The sequence below is a fragment of the Palaemon carinicauda genome, chromosome 11 (genome assembly GCF_036898095.1).
Source record: "Palaemon carinicauda isolate YSFRI2023 chromosome 11, ASM3689809v2, whole genome shotgun sequence".
In the NCBI taxonomy this organism is placed as follows: Eukaryota; Metazoa; Arthropoda; class Malacostraca; order Decapoda; family Palaemonidae; genus Palaemon; species Palaemon carinicauda.
This window is the reverse complement of record NC_090735.1, coordinates 87,107,831-87,129,728: the sequence shown is the minus strand read 5'-3', so window position 1 is coordinate 87,129,728 and position 21,898 is coordinate 87,107,831.

Here is a 21,898-nt window from a genome sequence, read left to right as displayed (position 1 = left end):
ACACACACACACACACACACACACACACACACTCTCTCTCTCTCTCTCTCTCTCTCTCTCTCTCTCTCTCTCTCTCTCTCTCTCTCTCTCTCTCTCTCTCTCTCTCTATATATATATATATATATATATATACATATATATATATATATATATATATATATATATATATATATATATATATATATATATATATATATATACAGTATATGCCCCCCCTGTGGCAGCAGGGGCATAACAATAATTAGAATAGCACCAACATATCCCTACGTGTCATAAGAGGCGACTAAAAGGGACGGGACAAGGGACTGGGAACCTCTCCTTTAACTTATTCCTGTGAGATATGAAAGAAGTGGAGCGGGGTGGGGAAGTGACTGCTCCCCGCACTCTAGTAATGGGGTGTCTGAATGTGCCTGGATGTAGTAAGACAGAGAGTAAAAGATATAAGATTGGAAGTATGTTTAGGAATAGAAGGATGGATATATTGGCTTTGTGTGGGATAAAAGATAGAGGGAATGGTGAAGTGAATGGTAAAGTATCTGGGATTGAAAGGGGAAGAGCAAGAGAGGGTGGGGCTTTAGTGCTGATTGAATGGATGACAAGTAGAGGAATGGAAGGAGATATCATCTAAGTTAATGTGGGTAAGGGTTAGGTTGGTTAGGGAATGTTGGGCTTTTGTTAGTGCGTATGGGCCAGACTGTGAGAAAAGTGAAGAGCGGGATGAATTCTGGAATGAATTAACTAGGTGTGTAGAAGGACTGGGTAGGAGGAATTATGTAGTTGTCATGGGTGACTTAAATGCCAGAATGGGTGCTGGAGAGGTAGAAGGTGTCATTGGGAAGATTGTAATTTTAATTTTTTTCTGAGAAAATGAGAGTGGTGAGAGGCTTGTAGATGTGTGTTGAGTAAGAGCTGGTAATAAGTTGTAGTTTTTTTTTTCAAAAAGAAAAATAATAAAAAGTATACATGGGTAAGAGTGGCAAATGGAAGAGTGGTAAAAAGGGCATTAATGGATTATATGTTGATAACTAGAAGTATGTTTTAAAGATTGAAAGACATGCACGTAATAAGGGGTATGGCTAACGGTATGTCTGATCATTTTTTGGTGGAAGGAAAATTAGTTGTAGCAAAAGAGTGGGGGAATAGAGTGGGGGATGTAAAATGGAGGTAGTGAAGGTTGAAGTTAATAAAACCCGAGGTAAAAAGTGAATATCAATAAAGGTTGGAAATGGCATATGACAGAGTGAAAGTGAGAGAAACTGGTAATTTAGAGGAGTGGAAGTTACTAAAAGAAAATTTTGTTGGTATTGTAAGTGATGTGTGTGGCATGATGATTGTTAGAGGCAGCCTGAGGAAGGGTAGTGAATGGTTGAATAAAGGAGTGAAGATAAAAGTGGAAGAAAAAAAGGGCATTTGAAGAATGGGTGCAGAGTAATAGTGTAGAGAAGTATAAAAGTTATAGAGAGAAACATGTGGAAGTAAAACATAAAGCAGATGACGCAAAGAGGGGGGGTCAGGGTTTTGGTCATTCATATGAAGTGAATAAGAAGTTTTGAAAATAAGTGAAGAGAGTAAGGAATGGTGGCTTAAGAATTGAAGAGACAGTGAAAGTTGGAAATGGAAGGTTGTTAAAAGGAAAGGAGGCAAGGAAAAGGTGGGCGGAATATTTTGAAAGTATACTGAATGTTGAAGATAATAAGGAGGCAGATATAATTGCTGTTGCTGGTGTTGAGGTGCCAATGATAGGAGAGATTACAAGAGAGGAAGTGAGGAAAGCACTAGATGAAACAAGAGTAGAAAAATCACCTGGTTGGATGATGTGAGGACTAAGATGTTAAAGGAAAGGGGTGTGACTACTTGAATGTTTGGTGAGATTGTTTAATACGTGTTTTATGTTGTCAATGGTACCAGTAGATTGGGTGTGTGCATGCATTGTACCACTATTAAAGGTAAGGGAGATGTGCATGAGTGTTGTAATTCAAGGGGTATTAGTTTGTTGAGTGTGGTTGGAAAAGTGTATGGTCGAGTACTAATTAATAGGATTAAGGATAAAACAGAGAATGCAATCTTAAAAGTAAAGGGTGGTTTTAGAAGAGGAAGGGGATGTATGAATCAGATTTTTTACAGTTAGGCAGATATGCGAGAAATATTTAGCAAAAGGCAAGGAGATGTATGTTGTGATTATGGATCTGGAAAAAGGGTATGATAGACCTGATAGGGAAGTAATGTGGAATGTGATGAGGTTATATGGAATTGGTGGAAGGTTGTTGCAAGCAGAGAAGAGTTTCTACATTAGTAGAAAAGCATGTGTTAGGATAGGAAATGTAGTGAGCGAGTGGTTTCCAGTGAGAGTGGGGCTGAGACAGGGATGTGTGATGTCGCCATGGCTGCTCAATTTGTTTGTTAATGGAGTGGTGAGAGAGGTGAATGCTCGAGTGCTTGGTCGAGAATTAAAACTGATAGATGAGAGTGATCATGAATGAGAGGTAAATCAGTTGTTGTTTACGGATGACACTGTACTCGTTGCAGACTCCGAAGAGAAGCTTGTTCGATTAGTGACAGAGTTTGGAGGGGTGTGAGAGAAGGAAGTTGAGAGTAAGTGTGGGTAAGAGTAAGGTTATGAAATGCACGGGAAGGGAGGGTGGTGTGTGGTTAAATGTCATGTTGAATGGAGAATTACTTGAGGAAGATTAGTTTAAGGAGCCCAGCCGGTATGCCAATATATGGGGGTATAGGACGAAAAACACTAAATTCTGAAAAAATTCACTGAGCTTCGTATGACAATGGAGAATGCGTATATGAAATATTTTGTAAAAAATCCTCTCACTCTCATTGTTACAGGGTAATTAGTGTAAGTAACTCAATAAGCCGAAACATTGATACCTACAAGAAAATGCAGTACTTCTGTAATTGTAAATTTTGATTATAACATTTTGATATGAAAAAAATTGTGAGCAATGGCATCTGTATAGATTCAATGAGTCACAAGACTAAGTGTTACACCCTTCAACCTTCAGTGCTACTACAAACCTCAGGGAGAGTACATGTTTAAGTTTGACCTCTGACATTAACTCTTTTTTTTTTATGTGTTTTTCCTTGATTTCTGGAAGAATTTCATCAAGCCAAAGAGGAAAAGACATATTTCAACATCTGGCTAACATAAGAAAGAAAACTGGCTCTAATAAGAAGTCAAAAGTGGGTAATATTGGTGAAATTAGCGAAGTTAATGATGAAGAGAGAGATTGGTGTGGATGGAGGACCGCCCGCCTTGCCAGGCAGTAGCCAAAAGAAACAAGACATTGAGCAAAGAGATCTTCATTTATGATTAAATTATGATAAATAACTTTGTTTTGGTTTATTAATGTCCAAAAAATGACAGAATTCATAATATTCATGATTTATCTATACTGTCTTTGAAAAAATACAAAGGAAAACTTTGAATGCCTTTATTTCAAAGCTATACTTATTGATTGATTGATTTATGAGATTTTTGCCCCGAATCCAAACGTCAGAGCACCAAGGCCATTCAGTGCATATATATCTTTTAGTATAGAATATAAGTATAAAAATAAAAAATAAAAGTAAAACATAATTAAATCAAATCTATACAACAGGTTAAAATTTAAAATCACAATAAAACCATAGATCTATAACTCATAAAAAATGACAAATTGATAGATAATTTGTATTTTTCCTAACTATACAAACCTTAGCTATTTAATAGGGGTATTACTTTCGGTGTAGCTGAAATGACGAGCCATTAATTTTTAACGAGGGATAACTACCCATACCGCTAGTTAGCGGGGGTAGTGGAGGGTAGCTTGATACCGGCCCCCCTCACACACCCGTGATTGAGCTCACTTTGCTTGGAGGTAGGACTTCAAGAGGGATAGGGCTGGCGAGTAAGTTTGCTTAAATAGCTAAGGTTTGTATAGTTAAGAAAAATACAAATTATCTAAGAATTTGTTATTTGTTCCGTAACTGGAACACAAACCACGCCATTTAATAGCGGCGACTCACCCCTTAGGAAGGGTGGATGTCCCAGGAAATCTGGCTTTTGGCTTTACCCGGGGGCACCTTATCTGAGTGTATCAGTACTAAAAAAAATAAGGAGTCCCTGCAGCTCACTAAAACCTTGCTACGCAAGGTCCGCAGCCTACGCAAGCTGTGTGTTGAGGTATGTAGAAGTGTCACTGTCCTGGTAAAGTTATTCTGAGTTCTTTAAAAGGAAAAACTGTGTAACTAAGTCTTTCCCAATACCACCTTGTCAGGGTATGGGGATGCAACAGTATTAGTCTTAATACTAGGTACACAAGGGAGCATGGTTTACCTGCAGTGGTTTGAGGTCAACTATGCAGATTGATTGATTGATTGAAAGTTTTCTAGCATCCTGACATCTAAGGTCATTGATGCCGATAGCATTTATTATATATGAAAAATAAAAGAGAATTCAATTAAAACCATAAAAGTTAAGAAGTCATTATAATAGTTAAATAGTTTTCAGAAGACCTGCTTCTGAAATAAATCTAAAAATGCCGCTTGCATAGTAGGACACATCATGTCCAAGAATTTTGGCAAGGATGAACCTGCAATCCTCACCTCGAGCCTCAAACAGATATCTATTTCTTAAGTTATTATAACTAGGGTACTCGGTCATCAAATGCCTCACTGTTAAAGGTACTAAACAGTCCTCGCAATACGGTTGGTGTTGGCCCTTCAGCAGTAACTGGTGTGTCAACTGTGTGTGACCAATACTATGTTATACCTCCAAGGTGATATATTTGTTACTTCCCTCATTTTATTTCCATCTAGACTATCCCAGTGCTGTTGCCATTTATCAAAAACCAATTTCTTGATGTAAGATAGGAAATCATTACAGGGAATGGGATACCTCCTTGGTAGCAACTCGGATGCCGCCTTCTTTGCCAGTAAATCTGCCTTCTCATTCCCAGACACACCTACATGTGCTGGAACCCAACAAAATCGAACTGTTATACCTCTCTGTCAAATAATAAAAAGCCATTCTAAAATCTTTAAAACTAGAGGGTTACTAGAATTAAAAACTTCCAAAGCTTGAAGAACACTCCTTGCATCACTAAAAATTGTAAAATTACCCTCTTTTTCCAAAGCTATTTTCTCAATAGTGGTTGGTATGCCATACACTTTGGCAGCTGTTAGAGGAAGTGCACTTCTACAATCAAAACTTGTGACAGGTGAGGTTCTAAATGCTCTTGTGGACAATCTAATACCAGCATAATGTATAGAATCTAATATTTTTAACCGGCTTGGGGTGGCTGAGGAGTACATTTCGCATCCATAACCAATTTTGGATAAAATCAAGGCCTTGTATAATTTCAAAATAATATTGCGGTCTGCCCCCATGATGTATGGGACAATAATTTTAAAATATTTAGCGCCTCAACACATTTAGCTTTTAATGCTTTAAGTGAGAAACCCATGTAAGCCTACAATCAAATATCAACCCTAAGAATTTAGCATCCTTTGCACATGAGATTCGTTGACCTTTGATGTATATATCCGGGTCTGGATGTACTCCCCGGATACAACAGAAATGGACAATTGTAGTTTTACTTGTCGAGAACTTAAATCCATTCATATCGGCCCACTGAATAATTTTATCAATAGAGTGTTATATTTTTCTCTCAACCATTGCCATTTTAGCTCCAGCAAATTATATGGAGAGATCATCCACAAATAATGATGCGACATCCTGGGGAAGGACTGAGGATATCCCATTAATTGGTAGTGCAAACAGGGTTACACTCAGCACACTACCCCGAGGAAATCCTTCCTCCTGACACTTTCTCTCTGATAGAGTTCACCCCACTCTCACTTGAAAAACTCTATGTGAAAGAAATGACTGAATATATAGTGGCAGCTCTCCTCTCAATCCAAAGTCAAGATTTGTTTTAGTATACCATATCTCCAAGAGGTATCATATGCCTTTTCAAGGTAAAAAAAAGACTGTCAAATGGTGCTGTTTGGAAGCAAATGCTTCACAAATAGAGGACTCAAGTCTTATCAACACATCAGTCGTTGAGTGCATTTTTCTGAATCCACATTGAATGGGTGATAAAATACCCTTCTTTTCAGGGAACCACATAAACCTTGCATTGACCATCTTCTCCATGATTTTACATAAACAAGATGTCAATGCAATAGGAAACTTGTCCTTACCGGGTTTCAAAAATGCTAAAATAATGGCTAGTTCCAAAACACTTGGTTAATCATGATCATGCCATATTCTATTAATAATGCTTAAAATATATAGCTTTGTATTAAAATTTAAATGTTTAATCATTGCATATGGAATTCCATTAGGTCCAGGGGCTGTATCGTTACAAGTGGCAAGTGCTGAATCATATTCTCTTTCAGGAAAAGGAGAATTATCAGACTCTTCCCTTCTTATTGCAAAATTTAAAATTTTCTTTTCTTCATTGCTCCTATACTGGTAACCAGGAGCTGCTACACTATTGCAAGATACATTTGAAAAATGATCAGCCAGGACATTGCTAACATCATTTGCTTTAGTCAAATACTGACCGTTAACTTTCAGCACTGGAGGTGGGTTTGGGGTAAATTTGCCAGCAATCTTCTTTATTTTCCTCCATACAGAAGGTGGTAAGGTGGTGGTGTTCTACTGTTAATGGAGGAAACAAAAGGCACAGATGACTGGCGCCTAGCTTCTTTCATGGCACGGCAGAACTGTGCTCTACATTTCTTGTATATAATTCAATTCTTATCAGTTCGGTGTCTACACAATCATGTTAGGGATCTTCTTGTGGCTCTATGCAGGGCAGTTAGTTCTGAAGACCACTAAGGGACTGGTCGTCGTTTGAATAACCCTGTTGTTTTGGGAATTGAATTGACTCCTGCTATATGGAGAGTTCCATTCAGTAAATCTATGGCATCATCAGTATTTTCAACCTCTTCTGCATCCCCCTCAATTTTGCTTAGCTCAATAAATCTATCCCAGTCTGCCTTGTCAAGATTCCATAGTGGCGATCTCTGTGAAGGTTGACCATTGTTGGTGTTTATAATGATTGGTGCATGATCACTAGTATGCCAATCATCTAATGTCCTCCAATTGAAATCAAGAAGGCAGTTAGAGCTGGTAATTGAAATGTCAATGTATGACAAGGTACCTGTCTGAACATGGAAGTGTGTGGGCTCTCCTGTATTAAGGAGTCCAACATCCTTGTGTTTGCCAAAACATCACACCATAAAGGATATCTACCATTCATATCTCCCAGTAAGAGAAAAGGTTGAGGGAGTTGTTGAATGACCTCTACTATATCATATAAAATATCATCCTTTGGAGGTGGAAGTAAGTACAGAGAGCATATTGTATATTTTCTCCCTAAATCAATTTGTACAACCACTGCCTACAGGAGTGTACAAATAGAAAGGGTTATTTGGGGAACATCTCAACGAACGTATATGAGACTTCCGCCATGGCTCCCTCCTTGTTGATTATATGGTGTTCTATAGCTAACATACTCTCGAGGACTAGGAGTGTTAGCATCAAGCTTACTTTCCCGTAAACATACAATTATGGGGAAATGTTCATTAATTAGGAGCTTAAGTTCTTCATATTTGGCCCTTAAACCCTGACAATTCCATTGCAAAATGGATGAAAAAACTATGGTTTATTTCTTGGAAGAACTTTGGGATGAAATCTTCCCAATAGTAATTTTTGACTTAACACTATTTCCCAGTGGTTTTATTAGAGAAGGTCTTGATAGATTGGGTTTTGTGTTTATTATTTTCATTTTGTCCTTTTGATCTAATTGTTGAGGGGGATGGCGGACCTCAACTTGAATTTCTGATTCATTCAAATTGTCTTCTGGTTGATCAGAAACATCAACAGACAAAACATCATATTTATTTGATGTCATAACTCTAATATTTCTTATGGAAGGGGGTGAGAGAGATGGAGGTCTCTCTTTATTACGATTAATAGGTTGTGAGTTACCAGGTTTTTGTACCTTCCTCACTACAGGTACACCTGATAACTTGGTTTCAGGTGGAATCTCCATTAAATCAGGCAAGGATATGGCCTGGGAGTGGTTAGTACTATCCTTTGTAAAGGGGGACAAAGGTTTGATAGTGGTGGGCAATGTCTTTTTGTTGATACTCAATGATAAATCTTTAGGAGCAGATATTCTTGTCTTATTATGCAGCACTTTATCAGTAGATGGTGAATTCCTTTTTTCAAGAACTACTTACAGTAGTAGGTGGGTGAGATGATTCCCGAGGAACTTTATCTCCTGTTTTTAATGTCTTTACATAGGTATTAGATTCATTTAATAATCTCTTGGCATGTCGCAAGCTTACATGTTCAATAATTGATTTATTGAGGGCAGCCTCTTCTAACTCATAAAACTGAGAGCTCCTATCATTAGATTTATGATTAGAGTTGCAGTTTAAGCACCTTGCCTAAAGTGTACATTCTCCATGGTAAATATTGGAGCAAGTATTACAAATTTTATCATTCTTGGCAACTTTGGAAGGATGCCCAAATTTAAAGCAATTATAACATTGCAGTGGCTTCTGCTTAAAAGGTTGAACTCTAATCCTTTCATTTTCTATGTCTATGTGGAAAGGTACATAAAATCCTGTAAAGTAAGAACAGTCATTAATGTTCCAGGTACTTAATGTACTTTCCACACTGATAGTGGACACATAGCCAATATCTCCTCTTCCATAAATTAACATAGATCACTATTGAAAACCCCTCCCCTTCCATAGCTAATGTTTAGATGGGGTTTGATGTCCAATTTTATATCATTTACTTTCTTCAAATTAGACAATATAACAGACTGTGTGTATGTCTTGGCCTTTATCAAGTAACTTTTCTTACTGAATCAAGATATATCTCCAGGTGGGATCGTTCCTACCTTCCTCTGAAGAAATTTGCAGATCTTGAAAAAATTTTCCATACCTCCTGTATATTGAGCAAGAAGCCACATTGGTGGTTTTGGCCTTTTTGGGATGGCAAATCTACCTCTATATCTTTATCAACCCAGTCTGCTGGTCTGTACACATCCAGATCTTTAGGTGCCCCATCACACAGAGCACCCTTACCTACTTTCATATTAACAATGTTACGGCTTGCATTAAATGCTTCCTCGTGATAATTAAATGATAACCAAGAATCCCAATTATCATCTTGAAGTTTCATTCTAATTTCTCTTATTAATCTGTAGCACTCAAATATTTTATGTAGCACATCATAATTAGCTTCTAATGGGATTTGGGTAACGTGCAGGACATTCAATTTTCCTGTGTTCCCCAAATTACTCTTTTTTTCGAATGTTCAAAGAATAGTCCTTTTTAGTTCCTACGTCGTCAACGGAATTTTCTTTAAATGAAAAGCCCGAGGTCGTTAACAGTGCTGGGGGCGAGTCAGCATATCCAGGGGGGGGGGGGTCGTTGTCACAAGGATCCATAAGAAAAAAGAAAAGAGAAGTGCGATATTTTAGACAATTTGATTCACCTCATTGAGAACATTAAGGCATCACATGTTGGGAAGGAAATTTGCACTCTCCACTACTGGCACAATGAGAGTATACTTCCCAGATGGTCCACTCCATACCCTACCCGAAGGATAGCACCAAAACAGATATAGAGGCACAGGGGTAAGCCGAACTTGCCTGTTAGGACTGAGACCAAGAAACTATGGAATCATCCTCCCCATATCCGTAATGATAGGCTTCCGGCCAAAAGCCGAGAGTCCTACCCCAAGCATTGGAGCGCTGGGGCACAGGAGAGCGCTGGCACACTCCAACAGGCTCTGGAACGAGAGCGCGCTTGTGCGCAATTGCGCGCTGGCGCATAGGAGATCGATGGCACGTAAGGGACTTAGTCTCTAGGAGAGAAAGTCCCTTGTGCCCCGAAGAGACCGATGCCCGCTTGAAGACAGGATTCGTGGGCGCCCACAGCGCATCAGCAGCCAGGAACGGCGACGGTAGGTCAGCAGGTCTGGCGGGTGGAGGGTCGGTGCATCTTTGCAAGGACGACCTTCCACCGAAGGAGATCGCGAACGATCTGCAGAGAGGTCCAGGGATGTAGCTGGCAGGGTCGGTGATCGACGACGAGGTTCCTCTGTGGCGGACTACGGGGATGACGAGCCGAAGAGGCGCCTCCTTACGCCCTTGTGGGGCGAAGGAAGTCCTCTACGGCGAAGAGGAAGGCGGGCTTTGCGCCTTATATGCCCTCTGGAGGCTGTGGGGTCAGCAAGCTGACCAGCAGTCCTCCGAAAAGGAGTCTCTGTCAGTGAACTCCCCCGAGGGGGAGAATCACCTGCAGGAGAGACCGTTTGACTTAGTTCCTCCCTCGAAGGATGTTCGGAGGGGGAAACTAAGCCTTCAGCTACATCAGGAGCAGAGGTTTGACCCAACTCGTCAGAAGCCTCTGCCACAACAACGTCGGCGATAGACAGAGGATCGACCTCTGCTAAAGTCGGCGACTGTTTGACAGCTACTCCTAATTTGATCATGTCAAACAAGGCTTCCTTGGAGGGTGAACCCTGAAGCCCCAAGGAAGCCCAAAGCTGTAACAAATCATGGTTAGACACATTAACATGAGAATCAATATCTTCCCCCGGGGGAGGAGGAGGAGCTGCCTCGCTTTGGGAGGCAACTCCCTCTCCCAAACCCCGAGATCGGTCAACAGAACTGCGGCCTACACTACCACTCGACAGTTTCTCGGAAGAAACCGATCAAGTGGGAGCTTCGGAGGAGGTTTGGGGCACGGAAGAAGGAGCCTTGGGTTTTCCCTTTCAAAGAACTCTTCGAAGGAGAAATATCCCTTTTGGACTTCTTCTTCCAGCACCGTGAAAACCTCTCCCACTGGAAGGTAGACCACTCCCCACACTCACCACATACATTATCTCTATCACACCGTTGGCCCCTACAGAAAGGACATAAGGTGTGAGGGTCCGTTTCGACCGCCGACATATAAGTTCCACACGGGCGGTCAGGTAAACCGGGACACTTCCGCATCACAGAAGCCATCTTCACAAACACTCTGTCGAAAAAAAAAGCAAACAAAAGATCAGTTAAATGGCTGTCAGAAAAGGCGAGGGTGACAGCGGACACGTCCGTCTAGCACCCGAGCCGAGAGCAAAGTGAACTCAGCACAGATGTGTGTGAGGGGGGGGTTAGCAAGCTACCCTCCCTACCCACCGCTAACTAGCGGTGGGGTAGTAAACCCTCGTTAAAATTCTAATGGCTAGTCGTTTCAGCTACGCCGAAAGTAATTACCCATATTAAATAGCATAGTTTGTATTTTAATTACGGAACAAATGGGTAATTACTTTCGGCGTAGCTGAAATGACGAACCATTAGAATTTTAATGAAGATTTACTACACCACCACTAGTTAGCGGGGGGGGGTAGGGAGGGTAGCTTGCTACCCCCGTCCCCTCACACACACCTGTGCTGAGCTAACTTTGCTTAGAGGTAGGACTTCACGGGGGATAGGGCTGGCGGGCAAGTTTGATTAAATAGCTAAGATTTGTATAGTTAGAAAAAATACAAATTACCTACGAATTTGTCATTTGTTCCGTAACTGAAATACAAACCACGCTATTTAATATGGGTGACTCAACCCTTAGGAAGGGTGGTAAGTCCCGGCCAGTACTGGCTTTTGGCTTTGCCCGGGGACTCAGTATCTGTGTGTATCAGCACTCAACAATAAGGAGTCCCTGCACCTCGCTAACACCTACCTATGCAAGGGCTGCGGCCTGCCTAAGCTGTGTGTGAAGGTTTGAAGAGTGCTCAATCTAGGAAGTTGACCTGAAGTCCTTTAGATGGAAACTTAGGCTAGGACTCTCCCAATACCACCTCGTCAGGGTATGGAGACGTGACAGTATTAACTTAATACTAGGAACACAAGGAAACATAGTTTACCTGCAGTGGTTTGAGGTCAGCTGTGCAGAGAACCCAGGATGCTGCTTTCCCCAAGAGAGGGGAGGATGAAGAAAAGAATAAGGGCCAGACATACCTTTTCATTCATGCAGACTAAGACCGGGTAACAATGCCCTTAACACTCTGCTACTTGTCCATTAAGGAGCCTGAGGTTTGCAACAGCTGTTGTGCGGCCACCACAGGGCCGAAAGAGAACGTATCGAGCCTCCTGTGAGTCACGTCTTTCAGGTGAAGATCGTCTGACGCTTCCACACCCCTGCTATTAGAACCTGCGTCACTGAGAAGTTCTTTTTGAAAGCCAGGGACGTAGCTACGCCCCTGACATCATGTGCTCTAGGGCGACGTGACGGAGGAGGGTCAGGATTCAGGGATAGATGGATTACCTTCCGAATCCATGCGGAGATGGTATTCTTGGTAACCCTACTCTTTGTCTTCCCAGTGCTCACAAACAATGCCTGCACTTGGGGACGAACTACAGCCGTTCTTTTAAGATATAGCCTCAGACTTATTACTGGGCACAGTAAGAGATGGTCTGGGTCATCTGTTACAGAACAAACACTCGAAACCTGGAAAGTTGAACCGTGGGTCCGGCACTCCCGGATTCTGAGTCTTAGCAACAAACTCAGGGACGAATATGACAAATTCGAAGATAATTTGTATTTTTCCTAACCATACAAACCTTAGCTATTTACATTGGGTTTACCTTTTAGCGTAGTTGAAATGATGAGCCATTAGAATTTAACGAGGGTGTATTACCCCCGCGCTAGTTAGCAGAGGGGTAGGGGAGTGGTAGCTAGCTACCCCTCCCCCCCTCACACACCGGTGAATTGCTTCACTTTCACTTAGAGGTAGGACTTGTCTTGGGAGACAGGGCTGGCGGGCAAATATATGTAAATAGCTAAGGTTTGTATGGTTAGGAAAAATTCAAATTATCTTTGAATTTGTCATTTGTTCCGTAACCGAAATACAAACCACGCTATTTACATTGGGTGACTTACCCCTTAGGAAGGGTGGAAAGTCCCCAGCAATACTGGCTTTGGCTTTACCCGGGGACTCAGAATCCGAGTGAGTCGCACTCGAGAAAAGGAGTCCCTGCACCTCACAAGTCTTGCTCCGCAAGGAACTGTGTGGCCTACATAAGCTTGTGTGTGAAGGAAGAAGTGTGACCCGTCCTAGGCAGTTGACCTGGAGTTCCAGAAGGGACTCTGGGTTAGGACGTTCCCAATACCACCTCGTCAGGGTATGGGGGACGCGACAGTATTGACTCAATACTCGGAACACAAGGAAGCATGGTTTACCTGCAGAAGTTTGAGGTCAGCCATGCAGAGACCAGGATGCTGCTTCCCAGTAGAGGGGATGATGAAGAAACAAGTAAGGGCCAGACATACTTCTTTCGTTCTTGCAGACTAAAACCTGATAACAATGCCCTCAACCTTCTGTTACCTGTCCAAAAAGGAGCCTGAGGTTAGATCAGCTGTTGTGTAGCCACCACAGAGCGATAGAAACGTATCGATACTCCTGTGGGTCACGTCCTGCAGGAAGCGGGCTGCGAAGGTCATTAGACGCTTCCACACACCAGCTTGTAGCACCTGCGTCACAGAGTAGTATTACTCGAAGGCAAGGGACGTTGCGATGTATCCAACATCGTGCTGTAGGGCGACGTGACGGGGGAGGGTCTGGATTCAGGTCGAGATGAATGTCCTTGAGTCCGAGCTGAAGAGGTATACTGGTGACTCTCCCCCGTGTCCTTCTTGTGGTCCCAACCCGGCTGCACGTGAGGACAAACTGCAGCTGTTCCCAAAGATAACCCCTCGATTCCTTTACTGGCAAGAAGGAGAAGGTTTGGGTCATCTGATACAGAATGGTGACTCGAAATCTTGAAGGAATTGGACCGAAGGGCCAGGACCCCAAGATTCTGAGTCTAGCCAACAACTCAGGAGCAAACCTTAGAAAGGGCGGAGTCGTACGAGACCAAGAAGATTGCTTACACACTGACCGCGGCCAGAGTGAGCAGGAGCCCCAAGACGGAATACGATCAGAGGCCTGACGTAAAGGGTCTTGCGAAGATCTCTTAAGGGATTAAAAAGTCCGAACCATGCTCCATGTTGGAGGTCTCGCTCCGACTAGGGCAGGGACGTTCGCAGCTTCGCATGAGCGAGGAAAGGTCCAGCGGGAAGGAAAAAGTTATTCCTTTCAGCCTGAAGGTCAGGGAAAGGCTGAGCGACAGGCTTCATTGCCGAGAGCGGAAAGGAGTTTCCTCCCGCCGAAAACCAATAAGTTCGTTATTGCTGGAGAAGAGGCCTCAAGGGAAGAGGTATATCTCCCACAACACCAACCACAAAAGACTCTCCACTTCGCCTGGTAGACCCCTGCGGATGACTATCGCAGATGACGCGACCTGCGCCCCACGACTGTAGCGGGTTGTCTCTTCTTGAGGAGGAGGCATAGTGTCTCCAGGCATGAAGCCGAAGCGACGCCCCGGATTGTGAAAGATGTTGCAGTGTGGTTGTTTGAGTAGCCTGTGCCGTGGAAGAAGCTCTCCCGGGAATTCCGTCAGGGGAAGCAGAGGGTCCGGAAACCGTTCTGCGTATAGTCCAAGTGGAGCTCTCAGGGCCATTGAAAGGTTGACAGACAACCTGGTCTTGTTGAGACCCATTCTCAACAGACAACAAAGGAGGGAAGACGCAGGCGTCGATGTTGTCACACCATCACCGAAATGCATCTTGCCAAAGTCTTGGGGTCTGAGACTGGGGGGAAGAACAGTGGAAGCTTGAGGTTCCAAGCTGTCGCAGTCAGGTCCCCCAGGCCAGGACTTGCTGGTTACTAAAGGCCAAAGACCCCCAGGTACAATCTCTCTACGAGGCTCTGCTCTGATAGTCGGAGAGAACATTCCTCTGCCCGGAATGAGCGAGCCGATGGTGGTATTGAGAGGATCTCAAATCATCTCAGTATCTCTACTGCAAGATGCGAAGGTATGAAAATGCGTCCCTTGCTGGTTGGAACACGCCAGTACCATGAAGTCGTCGCGCACGGAGCGACTCGGCAGAAGCTGTAGGATCTGTAGAGGGGCCAGACTACGGCCCCTAAGCCTGCCTGAATGATGGAGAGGTATTCTTCAGGTCCTGACCATAGGCCTGAACCGGAACATGCCCCCCCCCCCCCCCCCTTTTCTTTGACGAGTCCGAGAGCAGCATAAAAAATGTGGGGAAAGGACGAGAATATCCACTCCCATCAAGAGGTTCCATAGGTCAACAACACCCATTGCAGGTCTAATCGTTCCGCTGGCCCCATAGGGGCCATAGGGGCCAGAAAGTCCGGTTAATCGTTGCTTTGAAACCACCGGAACTTGGGCCGCCCCACAGGGAACTTATCCTGAGGCGACCGTTCGGAACTTTAGACGGGTCAATGAGGAAAAGAGACCTAGGAAACGTTCCAAGGTAGGGCTAAAAGCTCTGCTTGACTGAGAACAGGTACTGTGACTCTCCTCAGCCTTGCCACAGTCAACTGAAGGGAAGGCTCGGAGGAGGCGGCAACAGAATCTGGCGTCCCCAGCCAGTCACCCATCCAAGTACCGACCAGACCCGACGTTGATTAACCTCGCTGGACGGACGAGAAGCGGGGTTTCCAACGTGGTAAGGCCGTTGACTCAATATCATGGCTAGATACTCCAGATGTTGAGGCAGAAATAGAAAAGGCTCCTAGCAAATTACCATGAACCCCCACTCATGGTAAGGATCCGGAAGCTTGTCCCGGCGTTGAAGAAGGTCGAACCCGAGCCTACCAGAGTTGACCAGACCTCCAAAAGGCGAAGGAGACGGAAGCCTGCTCCTGAGCGGCCATGAGGAAAGCAGGGAGAGTTCTCTGGGGAAAAACCTACGATGCCACGGCGGGATCGCCACACTGCATCTTAAGCAGGAACACCTGTAGTCTAGGCTGAATTCCAAGAGCTTCCTGGAAGATGGATGGAATAGAAACTGAAAGTACCCATCCTTCTGATCCAGGGCCTAAGGAGTCCTGTCGCCTCGTTACCAGTCTGATCGATTCTGCTGTTCCACGCTGGACGAAGTTTGTTCGACAAACTTGATCAGAGCTGAGAGGTCGACTACGGAATTCCCGTCTCAGATGCTTTCCTACGAGAAAGGATCGACTGAAGAAGCCGGGGGGTGAAGCCGTCGACGATCCTAAGGCATGGATCATTCTGCCCAAACGGGCAAAATTCTTGCCGACCCCATGGCATAGAGGTTCAGTGACACTGAATTCGCTGACAGAGACGGCAGGCACGATATCCTTGGCTGATCACGGAGATCGTGCAGGAATCGGCATCGGGAAGCTGTTATCCGGATGAGTAACCTTAGGCATCCTCCCAGCGTGAGACCTGCAAAGGGGGGTTGCCAATCCTAGAGTTCGTGAACTCTGCCGCTCCCTCTAGGATTATGCCCCCCCGGGAGAGCCTCCCGTGCTACCTGTTCCTGACAGGAGGGGACTGCTATTGGACACCTTGTCTTAGTTGTCGTAGCCGGTCCGATAACTTAGGCCGACGAGGCTGAAAGAAAGAGGCGCTGGAGCCCTTCAGGGTCTGGAAGAAAACGCCTTGGAGGAGTGAAAACGGAAGTCGACTTCCTCTGCACAACCGCTGTCTATGTCTCTGTCCTTGGGCACAAACAAGCTCTTCCCAAGGATGAAAGGGTGTCTGAGATTGTCGACATCCACGGATGAGACACCCGAGAGGAAGCCCTCGGTCATTGCGTCCAGATGGTCCAACATCTAGCTTGTCCGCAAGTTCGAAACTTGGCGATGAAAAGCCAAGGAGCTTGAGCCCGAGAGGAGGAAAGTACCCATGATCTTCCTGGAGCTTCCTTGTACAAAACCTCGGGTCGCAACCGAGGAGGGAAAGGACCTGGTAAGCCCCTTTCACGAGATGGAGAAGAGGAAGGGGTAAACCAGTCACCCCTTGGCCGATGGAGAAATCTCGAATGGAAAGCTCCCTGGCAAAACCCTTCCAGGGAATGACAGGGAAGGGCTAACCCAGGTTCTGGAAAGAAGAATGTTGCTCAGACCTCCCTGAAGATTCTTCCTGCTCTTACAAGTGCGATGCTCTGCGTTTACGGGGTGAGGCCGTGTTCTGGAAATACGCTCCAGAAGACTCGCCAGGCTGGCCATGTTGCGAAACCCCAACGGGAATCGCGGTCGCAATCGCCCTGCCGCTTGCGCGATAGTAAATCAATGGTTTGCGCGTGGCCGAACGTGGAAGTGCCCGTGCGCGGGCACGCAGGAACGCAAACGAAAGTGCGCGAAGGAGCGCAGAAGGAGGGCGAGCGTGGTAGGAAGGGCGAGCGATGACCCGTAGGTGATCAATGGATACTGCAGTTATCAAGCCAACGTTCGCGCGACGGAACGCCGTCGGTCCGCGCGACGGAACGCCGTCGGTCCACGCGACGGAACGCCATCGGTCCGCGCGACGGAACGCCGTCGGTCCGAGCGACGGAACGCCGTCGGTCCGCGCGACGGAACGCCGTCGGTCCGCGCGACGGAACGCCTTCGGTCCGCGCAACGGAACGCCTTCGGTCCGCGCGATGGAACACCGTTGGTTCGCGCGCAGGCGAACATTGGAGCGCGTGTGCGCGGTCACGCATAAGCGTAGGAGCGCTGGCACGTGGGCGTGCGGTTGCGCGGGCACATGGGCGTGTGGACGCGCGGGTGAGCGCAGGCGGTCGGAAGACCGATGCCGCGTAGGCGGGCTATGGCGTGTTGACGAGCGATGGCGCGTTCTGGCGAGCGATGGCCCGTAGGCGAGTGACGGCGCGTTGGCAAGCGATGGCGCGTGGGCAAGCGATGGCTCGTCGGCGAGCGGTGGTGCGTTATCAAAACGCTAGCGCGCAGGCGATCGCTAACGCGCAAGAGACTAGTGATGGTTAGCGCGCATCGCACTAACAGAAGGCGCGCAGGTGCATCAGGAAGGTGAGCGCTGAAGCAAGCTGTTAATCAGGCGATCCTAGACGGTCAGAAAAACCGTTGGCGCCCATAGGTGTGTGGCAGAAAAGGGCGCGCAGATGTGCGCTGGCGATTGAAGAAAGCTGGCGCACAAAAGGACAGAAGTAAAGGTGAGCGCTGGCGAACAGGAGGAAGATCTACGGCAAGACTCAGCTACCGGAGATCGTGGTCCACACCAGGCGAGCGCTAGATCGCTACTGATGGTGTCCAGGGGAACTGACACGCGTGCAGATCGATGGCGATCGTTGACGCGTAGGAGATTGCTGACGAGCAGGCGAACGTTGACGCGTCTGTGGTCGCTGGCGAGCTGGTGATCGCTGGCGAGCAGAAAGCAACGCGTGGAAGCCTGTGTGTAGAGGAAGAGTCCTTGTCTAAGACCTGAACCGAAGTTCCAGATCGAGAGGGCGAACGTGGGCGCACAGGGCGCGTAACAGGAACCAACAGGAACAGCAGAGATGATCATCAGGAGAGCGCTGACGAACAGGAGAGCACTGGCGAACAGGAGAGCGCTGGCGAACAGGAGAGCGCTGGCGAACAGGAGAGCGCTAGCGATCAGGAAAGCGCTGATGAGCAGGAGAGCGCCTGTGCGCTAACACTGAGCAGGAGAGAACACTGCAGAAGGGCGCGCAGGGGAACCCTGAAACGCAAGGGAAGAACCCCATGGGAGGCAACCCGTTTGCTCCGAAGGGATCGTTGTCCGTCGGGAGACTGATGTCCGTCGGAAGACCGTTGTCTGTCCGTCGGGAGACTGATGTCCATCGGAAGACCGTTGTCCGTCGGGAAGACCGTTGCCCGTCGGAAGACGAGGTCAGACTGCTGTCCATCTGCACCAGGGGCGGAAGATCAAGAAGAAGCACCAGGGGCGGAAGATCAAGAAGAAGCACCAGGGGCGGAAGATCAAGAAGAAGGAGTTGTAGGCTGCATACGGAGATTCAAAAAGGCGCCTCTTAGCACCCTTATAGGGAGATGGGAGGCCCTTACGACGTAGCGGACGGTGAGCCTTACGGTGAAGGCGGACAACAGCAACAACAGCAGAAGAGTCCTCCGAAGAGGAGTCTCTATGAGTGTACTCTCTCGCGAACGAAAGAGAAACACTTCGTAGAAGAGACGGGTCAGCCAGTGACCTAAAAGGAGCAATCCTCCGAAGAGGGGCTCCTGCAGTTGCCCAGCCCCTTGAGCGTAACTGCAGGTGCGACCGCTCAGCACCAAGAGCATAGTCGCACGAAAAAAATGCAAGAGAAGAACCCCCCAAAAGGGAAAAAACTCAAGCCTGGACAGGAAAAACTTCCCTCGGAAGGAAAGTTACCCACCCAAGGAGGCGAGCCTCCTGAGTGTTCTAAAATGAACTGGAGAGCTGTCAATCGTCACGGGAGTACTTCCAGGGGAAGGAGACACGCCCCTGACGAAGATCTATAGGGGAGGCAGCAAACAGCCGAATCCCCAGGCCCCAACAAGACAGCTCACTCCGTTGTCACATTACAGAAACGAACTAGATCGGTAACTGTGAAAAATAAAACAAAAATCATTAGTTAACATTCATTCCCCCGGGAAGGCTCCGAAGAGGAATCCCGAGGGAAAGGAACACAAGCATTACACAACAGGCACGTGCCCCCACAACCACTTACACTCACGGAAGGAGAGCTGTAACCAACACAGAATTATAACAATTATAATTATGTAACTATGTAATTATGTAATTTAAAAATGAATGAACACTAAAGAAAGAACGAAAACCCCGAAAGGAATCGTTCTACAAAGCTGAAAAATCAACAAATACATTTAGATTCATAAAGTAATTGAGACAAAACGTACGGCGTAGCAACCCCCCCACACGGGAAGGAAGCTACAAAGGCGTAGTAAGTAACGTGGTAAAAGGGTGAACGACCTCAAGAGAGAGAGAGAGAAAGACCGAAGTCAAACTCGATCGCGACCCATGAAATTACACCATGGTGGCCTAACTGCCGAGGGCTCCACGGAGAAATCGTACACTACACACACAAGCACAAACTCTGAAAAGGAAACTTACTGATTTCTATACTCAAATATAAACATAAACATGAGAAAATGTTTACATATATATTGAGTAAAAGAAAAGTAAGTGATTAAGTAAAGACAAAACAAACAATGGCTGCCAAGCGAGGACAAAGACAGAGACGTCTGTCCATGTCCGAGCCAAAAGTGAAAGTGAAGCAATTCACTGGTGTGTGAGGGGGGGAGGGGTAGCTAGCTACCACTCCCCTACCCCCCTGCTAACTAGCGCGGGGGTAATACACCCTCATTAAATTCTAATGGCTCGCCATTTCAGCTACGCTAAAAGGTAAACCCAATGTAAATAGCGTGGTTTGTATTTCGGTTACGGAACAACTGAACGTTACCTCCCCCCATCCCCTTGATTGGGCGATGTCATACGAGAGACCATGAAGTTCCCTGACTCGCTTGGCCGAGGCCAAAGCTAGTAGGAACACCGTCTTCCAAGTCAGGTGGCGATCTGAAGCCTAGCGTAATGGTTCGTAAGGTCTCCTAAAAGACCTGAGAACTCGAACCACGTTCCATGGAGGAGGTCTCACTTCCGACTGAGGGCAGGTAAGTTCATAACTTCATATGAGTAGGGAAAGTTCCAGCGAAGAAGAAATGTCCACTCCTTTGAGCCTGAAGGCTAGACTTAAGGCTGAGCGATAGCCTTTCACTGCCGAGACTGAAAGGCGCATTTCTTCTCGCAAATACACGAAAAACTCCGCTATTACTGGAATAGTGTCATCGAGTGGAGAGATACCCCTTCCACGACACCAACCACAGGAAACTCTCATCTTTGCCTGGTAGACCCCTGCGGATGACCTTCCCAGGTGTCCAGACATCCTGTTTGCAACTTGTTGCGAAAATCCTCTCTCTGCGAGGAGATGCTGGATAGTCTCCAGGCGTGAAGTCGAAGCGAAGCTACGGCTTTGCGAAAGATGCTGGCGTGTGGTTGTTTGAGTAGCTCATGTCGTGGAGGGAGTTCTCTCGGAAGTTCCGTTAGGAGTTGCAGAAGGTCCGGAAACCATTCCGCGTGATGCCATAGCGAGCTATCAGGGTCATCGAGAGATTGACCGATATTCTGGTCTTGTTGAGTACCTTCCTCATCAGACAGAACGGGGGAAAGGCGTATACGTCGATGTTGTCCCACCGTTGTTGGTAGGCATCTTGCCAGAGTGCCTTGGGATCCGGGACTGGGGAGCAGTACAGCGAGAGCTTGAAGTTCACCGCTGTAGCGAAGAGATCAAAAGTCGGGGAACCCCACTAAGTCAGGACTTTGTTGGCTACTAGATGATCCAAAGACCACTCGGTACTCACTATCCGAGACTCTCTATTCAGATTGTCGGCGAGCACATTCCTCTTGCCTGGAATGAAGCGAGCTGATAGTGGAATCAAGTGGACTTCAGTCCATCTCAGTATCTCTACTGCGAGATGGGATAGCTGCTCTGAAAAGGTACCTCCCTGCTTGTTGATGTAAGCCATTACTGTGGTGTTGTCGCTCATCACCACCACAGAGTGACCCGCCAGGTATTGTTGGAACTGTTGAAGGGCCAGGAATATGGCCTTCATTTCTAGCAGATTTATATGGAGGCACTTTTCTGATTCTGACCACAGGCCTGAGATCCTGTGGTGCAGAACGTGGGCCCCCCACCCTTTCTTTGAAGCGTCCGGAAACAGCATCAAATCCGGTGGGAGGACGAGAAGATCCACTCCTTTTCGTAGGTTCTCGTCTGTCATCCACCACTGAAGATCCGTCCGTTCAGCAGGACCCATCGGAATCATGACAACCGGGGAATCGTGTCCTTGATTCCACCGGGACTTGAGTCGCCATTGCAAAGATCTCATTCTGAGGCGACCGTTGGGAACTTGACGGGCCAGGGATGAGAGGTGACTGAGGAGACGTAACAACAATTGGGCTGGGAGTTATTCTCGTCTGAGGAAAGG